Consider the following 13044-nt stretch of genomic DNA (forward strand, 5'->3'; position numbering starts at 1 on the left):
ATTCGCAGTTAAATCAGGTGTTTCTCAGGGGGTCTGAGCCTGGACCCCTTTTATATTTGGGATTTATTAATAACCTTACAAAAAATACAGCGCAATAAGCTACTCTTTGCCAATAATTCAAAAGTGTTATAAGATTGGAAATATCTATTAGTAACTGTGAATTTTTACAATTTTAAGTACAAATTAAGCTTTCCGAAGCATATCCAAAATGCAGCAAAATAGTGTCAAATGTTGGATTCTATTTTAAAAAATAGTAGGTCAAATTCTAATATTAACGCATTAAAAATGCTTCAGTTTTCACTTGTGCCATCTGAGCTAGAGTGCGAATCATTAATTTGGCATCGTTTTTATGAGGTTCATTGTTCAGCCCTAGAAAAAGCTCTTCAAATTGTTTTTTATTTGCGTCTTCCAAAAGCGATGGTGTATATTGGAATATATTACCAGTCAGGGCTGGAATCATGAATTATTACTTTCTAGGTTCAATATTCTTATATTAAGGCTGAGACGAATGTTTCATTTTTTCATAATGTATTTAATAACAATAATGAATGTATGTCACTGTTAGGATATTTTATCATCGGGGTTCCTAATTTTGTTCTAGCCAAAGTAAAATATTTTATTTACCAACTACTGGTACCAATATTCCAAATATCGGCAATACCTATACAAGATTTTCCATCAGTTCGATATCAATATGTGATTCACAACGTACCCAAAAAAATTTGGGAATAGATGCGACATGAACAATGGAGTCAATATCTTAAAAAAACTAATATTTGTAAAGTCTATAGTGTCTACCGTCATTCGCGTTGTGAGCTTTACGCAATGCAAGTTTAGAGCCACGTGACCCCAACTATTCCGAATACTGAAATGCGATTTTACAATTAGTATTAACATCGTTGTGATAGTGTTTACAATAGTTTTTTGGTAGTTAGTATCAAAAATGGCTTAGGTTTATAGCAACTCGGGGTTGATGGATATAGTTTTAATTTATGGTGAAACAAGACAACATTTGCGTTATGGTGAAGAAAGACAATTTGTGTTAGTTCGTAGAAACTAGGTAAGACGGGCCCAAATGTGTTTACACGTCGGTGGACAAAATTTTAAATATAAAATTTTATTATTTAAAACCACAAATTAATTGTGTTAATTAATAATAACAACAGCGGCAAAAGCAATTGAATTTGCTGATATAAAATAGGTGTTATAAAATTCTATTTACATATTTCTTTCCTTTCGAAATTCTTTCAAGTTTTTGTTCCTTCATTTTTTATTACATTGCTGCCGTGCCGGTCGCCTTGGGCAAGGTCAGGTTTTACCACACCGTGCAGAAGTGTATTTTTAAATCATTTTCGAACTACCCATTTTGATTTTTTTTTACAAAATTGTATTCGTCAGTCCCCTGTTTTTTGATAAGTTCTGAATCACCCTGTATTTGTTTTATATTTTTCTTACTGTTACTTTAAGTATATATTTATTAATTACTTATAAATCCTGTAAATGGATTTTCTTTTCTGTTGGACAAATAAATTGAATTTAATTTGATTTCATTTGATTTGATTTAATAAATATTGAGTTTTTATTCATTATTTGAATTAACCTTCAACTAATAACGTCTTTTTGTTACGACAACCTCGTTTATTTTTTCGGACATGGAAGTTACTGAAATAAGGATTCTGAATATTTTGCCTTAAATTTTGCCGCAGTCGAATAAATCATGAGCATACAATTTCTGTCAGAGGAAAAAGTTGTGAACTTTAAAATTGTGCATTTTATTGCAATTTAATACATATTCTGTACAACTTTACATATTTGGAAAGCATGATTTCTCAGTTACAATGATAAAAACATGAAGGGTCTATCTCTAAAACAATGTACCATAATAACATGCGGTTAATTGCGGGTGCGGGTACAAAGTATATGTCGTATCTTAAACGTCATTGTTACTCTACTGACAAAGTCTTATTTCCTACCTACCATCAGAGAGCGACCTACTAATATAGAGGTACTATGGAAATAAGATTAATGTCGTACTTGGCAAAATATAGGTTATAGGTGAAGGTATTGTGGGAACGTATTAGTTCTCATCACGAATCACCCTGTACAATGATTCAAAGCTTAGATATTCTATTCTCAAGCAGTTATTATTTTAAAAAAATAATTTCAGAGACAACAATGCATCAATAATTTGTGATCACTGCAAAATTTTCGTTGTATGCGACGAGCTAGTTACCTATTTTTTTTTTCTTTTTGTCATTTTATATAATATAAATTATAGCGTATTTATTTTCGCAGCAAAACCGATCCCAACTTCGAGAAAACGTTGGAGTTGTAAAACCGTTACGACGAACGAAAAAAAGCGCTTTCCAGCAATAAAATTCCAACCGACAGTCATGTTAAATCAAACGAAAAACAAAAGAAATTTCTAGTTTCCATTGTAATCGGCTTTTGTAGGGGATTTCCCCGAATGGTTGATTGCATTTATTTGCTTTAAATTTTACATATATTTAACAGCGCAGTAATTCGTTTGTTGATTTTTGGCAGTGTGTAGACAAGGTTTTGTTTATATTGTTAACGGCAGCCACGCATTCCATTGTTTTCGAATGCAAATCTAAATGTTCATTGCTGCACCTATCCAATTATTGAGTAATTTAACGTGATCCGATTTATCAACACTGCTATTAATGTGCTGTTGTTTGTACTGTTTTTGCGAATTGTTCAATTTTCAATGCAAGGGGTGTTTATAATCCGATTAATACCGTATGTCTTCAATATTCCGTGTACAGGGATTTATTATAGATTTCTGAGGCAAACATACTTTTTCTGTCACAATTTACTCCATTCAGTCGCTAGAGGATATCAAAATTAACAAAAAATTAAAAAATTTGTAAATGCTCTGTACGATTTAACAAAAACTTGCATGGTGCCATTTCAATGCCAGACATTAGGGTGCCGTTAGATCGAATAAATTGATCGATGTGAAGCTTCAGATCACAGACAGACATGTATATGTTATTGAACAATGACGCGGATAGTGGGATTATTAAAATGTGAAGTAGTTGATGCTTTGTCGCCATGAGTAAAGGTAGCATCTATTAAAAACTTCGACTATTTTAGGTATCACAGGCGCGACCTCGATAAATATAAAAGGTCATTTTCTTTTTTGAAAAGGGTATTTACTATTATTTTGTTAACTTTTGCTGGTAGTTATTATTACGTACTATACCTATATATTTTATGGTAAGTTCCATTTGAAGCGTTAGTGTAGAAAAACAGAAAAAAAAAAACTTCTTTTTGTTTGTTATTCATTTAATTACATATTTTAATATTCTTTTAATGTAAAGAGTTATAAAGAAGGCAACGCTTCAGTCACTTTTTTTTAATCAAATTACATAAAAGAGAAGGCTTAAATTCTGCTAAAATGTTGGCAAAGTGTAAATATGTAGCAAATAAATTGAAAACAATTATATTTTTAAACACAATTTGATACAATTTACAGCTGGATCTGCTTCTGCTGCACTTGAATAAATTTTTATGAAAATTACATTTTTATGAGCAACATTATTATAGCTAATAAAATTATGAGAAGCTTTATGAACCACAAGAGAACTAGTAAGGTTATTTTGCTGAATATTTTGCACCACAAAAATATTGTTTGCCACCTCTACTTTGTTGTTAAGAGATACTTCGATGTTTGCTTGAGCAACATTTGATGACTTAAACCCGCCATATTTTTTTAACTAGTAAAATTGGCATCAGGGACAAATAGAATCGTAGCAGAGGACCGCTGAAACAGTTGGGATTATTTTCTTTCCATTTTTCAGAAAATCTTCCTTCAAATAATGACCCATTAAGCAATATGGACAGCAGTTCTACTAGAGCTTCGTAGCGAGATTTTAAGAAACTTGTGAGGACCGCGGCATGCTCAAGCCCTTTTTGCATCTAAACTTTTCAGAACATCACGATTGACTTTGACCTTGAAGATCATGTCACGGTCAAATGTGATTTTTCAAATGGGACCATATACTTTTGACCCCGATGAAAATAGCGGAAAATTTTACGTTCAGATATGACCTTGATTGACCACTCCCTTTTGACCTTGAGGCCCCCACAAGGTCAAACTAACAAAAGTACAGGAACGGCAAAATAACTCGGCAGGAGAGCATTGTAGAGAAAAATGTTAAATACAAATGTTTCAGGATTTCTCCCTGGCTATCCGATGGTGACCTTGACATTGACCTTGACCTTGATCATTTCAAAGTCAACATTTTCCTCTAAAATGTTCTCCCGCCGAGTTATTCTGCCGTTCTTGTACTTTTGTTAGTTTGACCTTGTGGGGGCCGCAAGGACAAAAGGGAGGGGTTACTCAAGGTCATATCTAAACGTAAAATTTTTCGCTCTTTTCTCTAATCAACCTTTATCACTTCCCGTTTAAAAGTTACAAACAATATTGTCCTAAAGAGTCTCAAAAGAAATACCACCTAAAAATCACATTAACGGTGGAAGGATCAAGTAGCCGTTGGAAAATAATTCAATGTTCGTTGTTTAAAGTGCATAAATGTCACAAAATACATGTCATATATTCAAATGTATAACTTTTGTGCTTACAAAACGTTCTCTCATTCAGAAAAACACAACAAAATTCAAGAGGACCTGTAGAGTTATATCGAGAAAGGTATCCAAAGCGCCTTATTTTTGATCATAGAACCTTTACAAGATTGGAGGCGAACTTGCGACGAAATGAAGATGCATTTTCTGTTCGGAAAAATCAAATAATTGACCGAAAGGTAAGAAACAATGTTAATACAGCTAGACTGTTAACAGTGTTTCAAACAAAATCCACGAAATTCTATGCGGCAGGCTAGCCGGGAAATGAATTTGAATAAATCAAGCCGATCAACGAATTTTAAAGACCAATGGGTATCATGACTACAAAATTCACAATTTGGAGTATTTGCAGGCGCAACGAACACTACTGGTCCATTGAAAATCCCCACATTGTAAATCCAGTACAAAACCAAGGCCATTTTGGAGTAAATGTATGGTGAGGCATGATCTGTAGACATTTAATTGGCCATTATTTTTATGAACATACATTGAACAGCGCGAGTTACCTAAATTTCCTACAAGAAGAACTTGTACTTCTGGAGAATGTGCCTTTGCAGCTAAGGAGAAACTTATGGTTTCAGCACGAGGGGGCTCCACCTCACAAGGCCAGGTGAAGCAATATTTAGATAACACTTTCCCAGAAAAATGGATTGGGCTTAATGGATCTGTTCAGTGGCCCGGAAAATCACCAGATCTAACACCCTTCGATTTTTTTATAGCGGTTTTAAAAACTTAGGTTTACAAAACACCTTCGCGAGATATTAATCATTTGAAAGAAAAAATCACAAACGCTTGTAATGAGTTAAACGGCGAAATGTTAATAAACGCAGCCCACAAAGAAGTCAGGCGAAGATTGATTCTGTCAAATCCCAAAGATAATACTTTCGATAGAAAATGGAGCTTACCTCATCCCATTTAACACCACTTGCCCAAAATTTTATTTATTTTTTTGTATCCTCACAGCAGACCCCTACTATCGACTATGAGACATCCTGTACTCATGTCTCTGGTACCGAACTTTTTATGTGTGACTATGTACTAATTAGTAAGGCTGTCAGAGAGAGCCGCAATTCAATGGCGATCAACTCATCCAAGACATGCGTGAGCCACTGCCCCAGAATGCTTTTCATGTTCACGTCGCGGTAGTATACTGTTGCCTTTGTTATCGTGCGGATGTTGCGTAATTAATTTCTATGCGTTGGTGTTTATGGTGGTGTATTGTAGACAACTTAATTTTTTGTAAATAATGCGTACGCCTATGTTCCGCGGCTTAGTTCTGACAACCCCAGTAATTAGTCTCTTTCAAATTACTGACGATCACGTTTATTAAACGATCATAATCTCATAGTTTTCAAATATTTATGAACAACTTAATTTTTAAAGTGGTGTAAAATATATATTGTGTCGTAGAAAATGCAGTTTATTACTTTTTGTGATATATTCCCCGAACATACGACAACCCGTGAGCCAGTTGTCTGGAAATAATAATTTTTCAACATACGTCGCCATGTTGCGCAGATGGCCGTTTTAATCCGCACTTTAAAGCCCAACTTTAATAAATAGTCTACTTGAAGTTAATTAAAAACGTGACTAACTAAAAATCTGGCGCATAATGGGAAATAACACCCCAGATCTAGCGGATAAAATGAAAAATACCGCGTGTTTGGTATCGATTGCTCCTACTAAGGTTTATGAGACGGAAAAATCGCCCCCGGCTACTATTCTGGATTTATGTGATAAATAACTATCACAAAGCAAAATAAATTATATTATTGCTTTCACCCTTTGGGTTTCGGATTCTCGCGAAATTTACTGCGCGCTTAATGGCGTCGACAGCAAGGCAATTTTATTGTTTTCTTGCGAAACGTGTGTCTTCGCTCGGCCCTCTCCCCATTTGCCTTAAAAGATGCTTCCGTATTGTTCGAAATACTTTCTAGGTGTTATTTAACTTCGCTAACGTCGCTGCCTGGGAAAACGCTTTGAATTTCTCATTTTCATTTCAATAGTGAGAGAGAAACAACTAACTTTTCTTTGGAAATCCACGCTCCTGTTGAGTTTAAAGTTCTCGCAAAAACTATCTATCTATCTATCTATGAAACAACTAACTTTTCTTTGGAAATCCACGCTCCTGTTGAGTTTAAAGTTCTCGCAAAAAATGATAAATATTTTATGAATATTTGTAAAACCATATCGAAATTTGGTATAAGGCTTTCCAGAAAGTACGAGATCTATCCAAAAAAATAACAGAACTTTATTATTAATTTTATACATTATTGGTCCTTGTCTCCTTCAAAGTACTCTCCTCCCCTATTCATCATAAACTTTTCCCAGCGCAGCGGTGGGAAGCTGCAGAGCTTAATTTGAAATGGTCTTTAAATTGTGACGAATTTGCTTTGATGTTATTAATAGTATGAAAAAGGCCGCCTAGCTGGGTGTCTTGGCCAGCGGATTTCGATCTGCCGAGTCAAGCATCACGGACGTGGGCTGGAATTTGGATGGGTAACCTAAGGCAGGCTCGGGGACGTGGCTGTGGCAGCCTACCAAGAGACCTGGGTCGCCCAACATTTGCCGCACGCGTGCGGTCCCCGATAACTGGTAATGAGAGCAGAGCAAGAAATCTCTGTAACTCAAGACCATGCTATCATACATAAACTGCACTTTGCCACCAAGCCATCCGTGTAGTAAATAAGATGGTTTGAAGAAAAGTACTCGAGTAATGAAGAAGGGTGTACAAGGGGCCTAATAAGGCCTAAGTGCCATGGTGGAAGACAATTCCACCATCCCTCCGACATACTTACATACATAGTATGAAAAAGGCGTCCTTTCAGCACCAATTTAAATTTCAGAAATAAGAAAACATCGCAAGGAACCAGGTCTGGCGAGTAAGGAGGGTAATGGAGGACAATATTCTAATATTTGGCACAAAACTGACGAATTGATAAAGCTGAGTGTGCGGGTGCATTGTCGTGGTACAGGAGTTGTAAAACGCCGTTTCACGCAAAACCTTATGTTGCATTTCCAGAATATCGCACATTTAAAAAATCTTCATTAACCCTTAAACACGTTGCACTCAAATAACGATATCACGAAAACTAAGCAAGATATCAACAATCCAATAATATGTGGTTATGCGCAACGCAATGCTGCCAACCGCATATCAGTAAATGTCTCCATTAGCGCGTAATTCAAAAAGTGAGGTTATTTTCTTAATATCGTTTACATCTCCCTTCAGCAGAGTCTCACTAAATGAATTCTGCAGATCTAATTTTCTAGAACTTGCTCGCACATTTCACGTGGAATATTTTCAATGGTGCGTTGAATATTCAGTTTAAGGTTGGGAATTAATTGTTTGAGGCTCATTTCTGTAAGCCAAAGATTTCACATGCCCCCATTGGAAAAAGTCCAAAGGGGTGATATCGCATAATCTTGGTAGCCAGTTGACATAACCATTTCTTGAAATAACCTGCCTAGCAAACTGTTGTTGCAATAAATCAATTGTCTAATGCGATCTTGTTGAAAAAAACATTGGCTGTCAACATATTCCAGTTTGCTCTAAATATATTCTGTTAGCTTGTTCCTCTATGGCTTTCCATTTGATTCCACATGATTTTCATTGTCGTCTTAAAAAAATAAGGTCCGATCACACCAAACGGTGGCAACCTGAGAATAAAGCACCGGCCTCTGGACCTATTGAGAATTTTCATCAGCGCAAATTCTGCAATTATGTATCTATATTTACAAATACATTCACTCACAAAGAAATGCCACGATGGAAAAACATATTTTTCCCTCAAAATGTGGATTGACATCCAACTGCTCTAGTGTCCATATTGCGAAAGTTCGTCGCAGTTCGTCAGCTGGCTTCAGTTCTTGAGTAATTTGGACGTTATAAGAATTTAAATGTAGCTGTCTGAAGAAGATCATGTTCCTGACAATGACAGGGAATAGAGAGGTTCGGATCATATCTTACACTATGTTCTTCTCTCTTGTTCTCGAACAACCCGATGATGTACAGATATTAACGGTCCGTTTGTTGAAAGTTTTATATTAAACGATAACGAGACCGTTTGGTTGGTCGATTATGTTGACCATAAATTGCTGGCAATACGCGAAATATCAGTTGAACAGAACACGCATTTTGATGGTAAATTCGAACAAATTGATTGATGCGACAACATCGCTTACTGACATACCTTTAAACGTGAAAAAAGGCCTTATGGCTAACAATGATTTTTTTGAATAAAACGAGCTTCAACCTCTTGCATTTCTAACATCAACTCATCCGCTGGTTTTAAATCTTCCGGTAGTTGGACCTTGTAAAGGCTAGTAAAGACTCGTATACAAAGCTGAGCGACTGATTGAAGTGGATGACGTCATACAATGTTGCGCAACTTTTTATTATCTGGACGTGTTTATCGACAATCGCGATACATGAAGCGTGAAATGTGTTTTGAACAGCGAGAGTGAAGATGTGGTCTACAGACCACACAGAATGGGAGGCCAACACCCTGTCTAAACCCCCAACTTTCTATACGAATCTGTACTTGCCCTAAAGGATCCAACCTTTGGGGAAAATGCGTTTTATGCTGGTTTGTGAAATGCCACATTGCTGTAAACGTCTTGCAATATAGACTAGGATTTTTTGCACACACAACTGCAATGTTTTCATTTGATCTGACGAACTCAGCACAAGTTGGGTTATTAATATCAAACATCCACAATGTTCGTTCAAATTTAACCACTAAATTCACACCCATTTCTGTGACTAAAGACGGTACGGATTTTTCGAACAGTCTTCACCACATTTGTAGTAAATTTTTATTACTTCTAAGGATTGCTCAAATAAATATCAATTCATCTTTATCGACTATCAAATATGGCAGCTCCATCTGTCACAAGTAAGAAACGGTATACAATTTAAAATAAAGACCCTTTATAATTATCGAAAAAATAAAGATGACATGCAGTTTCTCCTTTGCGACGAACACTGTAACAGTTCTTTATTAGAAATAAGACACTCTTGCCTTGCTGAAATTGGTAACATTCTTTCCCTCGAGAAACCGGAGTAATTCGTTACGCGACTGCAAAATGAACAACAAAAACTTAAAACTTTATTACGAAAGGAAGCTGCAGTTAGCGAGCATCCTTTCGCAACATGTTACCTCCTTTTAAGTTCTTAGAATTTTATAGGGATCAAAACTGCGCTTCATTTTTAATACGGTAACCTACTACCTTGCAGTTTGGGAATGCCTCTAGGAAAAGGATCAGTATAAAAGGAATTTTATAGTCAGGTTATGTACAGAGAGAGGAGTAGCTACAGTTCTCTTTGAACTGTCACAACTTTTGCTTAAACGATAAAGGGTTTAAAAACTACACCGCAAAAAGGAATAATGTAAAATTGCCACAAATAAAATGGGTCATCGTTGCTAGTGATATACGTTGCGGAATTTAAATTGAAATGTGAATTCGCAATGATTTTATAAAGTATGCGCAAAAATGTTTTGTATATTTGCAATAGAGCGGCTAATTAGTTACCCAAAATAATTTAATTATACTATAATAATGTGTAAACTGGTAAAGTAGATTGTTTACTTAGCGAGAATGTTTTAAATAACATTTATCCACATCATCTTATAATCGGACTTTTATCCACACATATGAACCGTCTAAAGTGATACTTTATCCACTAGTGGAATGAAGTAACTTTACTTCACTAGTAGAATAATGAAAAAATAACAAACCTATAATATATCAAATTTAATTAATTAATTTATTAACATTAACATTACATTTAGACATTTCGTTTTTTGTTTTATCACATTTAACTTCATTTCCGTTAATAACAACCCTTGTAGCATTGTTGCCATCATTTTCAGAACGCATAACATCTGCCGAAGTTTGTGAAGAATTTGTATAAGTTACGGATGTCGCTTCTTGTAAGGAACAGCTATACTTTTCTTGGACTTTTCTTGCAATATCAAGTTTGTTAGATATAGACAGCTCAACATAACTTTCTGCTACAAAGGAGCTCTTGCTCTTTCTTGCATTTTTACCAACTTCAGATAGAACTGTTTATTAAATAATCAATAATAAATTTTGCATACTTATCGCTAGTGTTTTTTTGTATTTGCGTTATTAATTAGACGGATTTTCTCCAACGCCAAAGGGCCTAAAATGTCTCTGTCCATAATAATTTTGGATTTCACATTGAAATAAACATTTCCGAGAAAAATAACATTCAACATTCAACGGTTCAGTATAACGGTGAGAAAATTTCCTGAGAGATGGACACAGCGCGGTGGATTTGTGCTATGGACTCCAAGATCGCCTAATTAGAACCTGATGGATTTGTTCTTTTGAGACTACTTCAAATCTTGTATACAGGGTTCCCGTGAACAACGTTGAAGAGCTGAGGCAACGCATTATTGACAACTCTTAGACAGAAGAAGGGCATATTCATTTGTGCTTCGTCGGAACAATTAATTTATGCATTGAAGGGGCAGGACAGCATTTAGAAATTTTTTGTGAAGATATTAAAACAATTTATTACAATAACAAAGATAATGTTGTAAACTGAAACAGGTATAACTAAGTAATTTTTTGTGATTCCAGTTTTTTTTTTCTCGGAAACGGTTTATTTTACCTATAACAAGATGGGTTTTTTAAAGATTTTTTTATTCTCTTTAATTACGTGCTATACTGTAGTATAACAACCCCAGGTTTGGTCGAAAAAAAAAAAGAAAAATATATACGTAATTGTGGCCAAAAATATGTGATCGTCATAAGGGATCCCTACGTTGTATACATCTATTCTTTATTGACCGGAAGGCACTGGCTACTAACTTTAAAAAGGGGAAGTATGTTTTAATTTTATAAAACAAAAGCAGAGTAAATACACCTAACTTTATTTACGTACAACAGTCTTCAAATTAAACATGTGACACATAGAAAGAACAACCATTTAACATAAAATGAGAGTGCCAGGCTCACATAGAGCTCCTGTGGGGAAAGAGCATGGCAGAGAAACCCACGATCGTTGCTCTTACCACCCAAATATAAATACAAAACAACCGCTAACCAAAGGCATACATTAAGATCCTTTGCTAATGATAAATAAGACTTGTCTCATTTAATGTGTCACGAAATGTCATCTCACTCATATTAGTCATACACACTTCCAAGTAAAACTGAAGAGGTTTGGTGTTAGTTCGCCGGCATGGCCGGAAGGTACTGAAGTCCCATCATACGGGAGGCTATAGTTGAGATTTCGGAAGATCTGTCCCAGCACTGGAGTCCCATAAGGGAGGCAATCCAGCCTAACACAGATTCATTCCGCACGGGCGAAAATGTTAGTAAATTCAACAAGGCTCGTATAGACGTAGGACATAAAGTGAGCACAAGAAATCAAAGAACAACGTAATCAAGATAAACAAGTTAAATGTGAAACAAAGGAGTTGTTATTGCAATATATGGGCAGTCACGACAATATACATATTTTAACATGTAATAAATAATGAGCAATCGTCAATAATAATTGTAACAATTTTACGTTAGAAAAATATACGCCCTTGAGCGTAAGACAATGAAGGCTAAACATACGCAGAATTATTATCATGAAACATCTATGTTTTTCGAACAACGTAATCATGACAAAAACAAGTTAGATTTGTAACAAAGGAATCATTATTGTAATGTCTGGGCAGTCACGACAATATATACATATTTTAACATGTAATAAATAATGAGCAATCTATAATAATAATGGTAACAATTTTTCATTGGAAAAATATACGCCCCTGAGCATAAGACAATAAAGGCTAAACATACACAGAATTATTATTATGAACTTCTATATTTTTCACACTACACTGATCGTCTTACTTTTCACTCGCTGTTCTCACTTCCACTGCCTATCTTCAACTATTTTGGCTTCCTTCCAGAATGCCCCACCTAGGCGTTTGCTTTTTTGCGCTACCTTCTACCAACCGTTAATATTACTTTTTCATTATTGTATAACATCCATGTAACAGGTGATATCGAAGTTGATAAGATAAGTATGGTTTTGCACAATACAAATTTATAAAAAGTGCAAACAAAAAAGTGGTGTCATTATTTTAAGGTCAAGTACGGTTGAGGCCCTTTGGCTTTGGAGGATATGCGTCAAAATAAAAACGTAAATACAAAATATATGTGTGCAAAATCGGAATACTCTCAAAATAGTAACTGGAAAAATTAAAAAAATTCTTTGACGTCAGTTTAGTCGGCTAATTTTGAGTTTTCGAAAAAATCATAATTTTTAGACACCTCACCTTAATTACTTTTTCTCAAAAACATACTTTATGTAAAATTTTTATCAATCCATTAGCGTATCTATTAAAAAATTAAAATTTAGAACGCAAAGCATTTTTGATATAACGTAATAAGGAATAATTTCGA

The sequence above is a fragment of the Anoplophora glabripennis genome, unplaced genomic scaffold (genome assembly GCF_000390285.2).
Source record: "Anoplophora glabripennis isolate ALB-LARVAE unplaced genomic scaffold, Agla_2.0 scaffold211, whole genome shotgun sequence".
NCBI lineage: Eukaryota > Metazoa > Arthropoda > Insecta > Coleoptera > Cerambycidae > Anoplophora > Anoplophora glabripennis.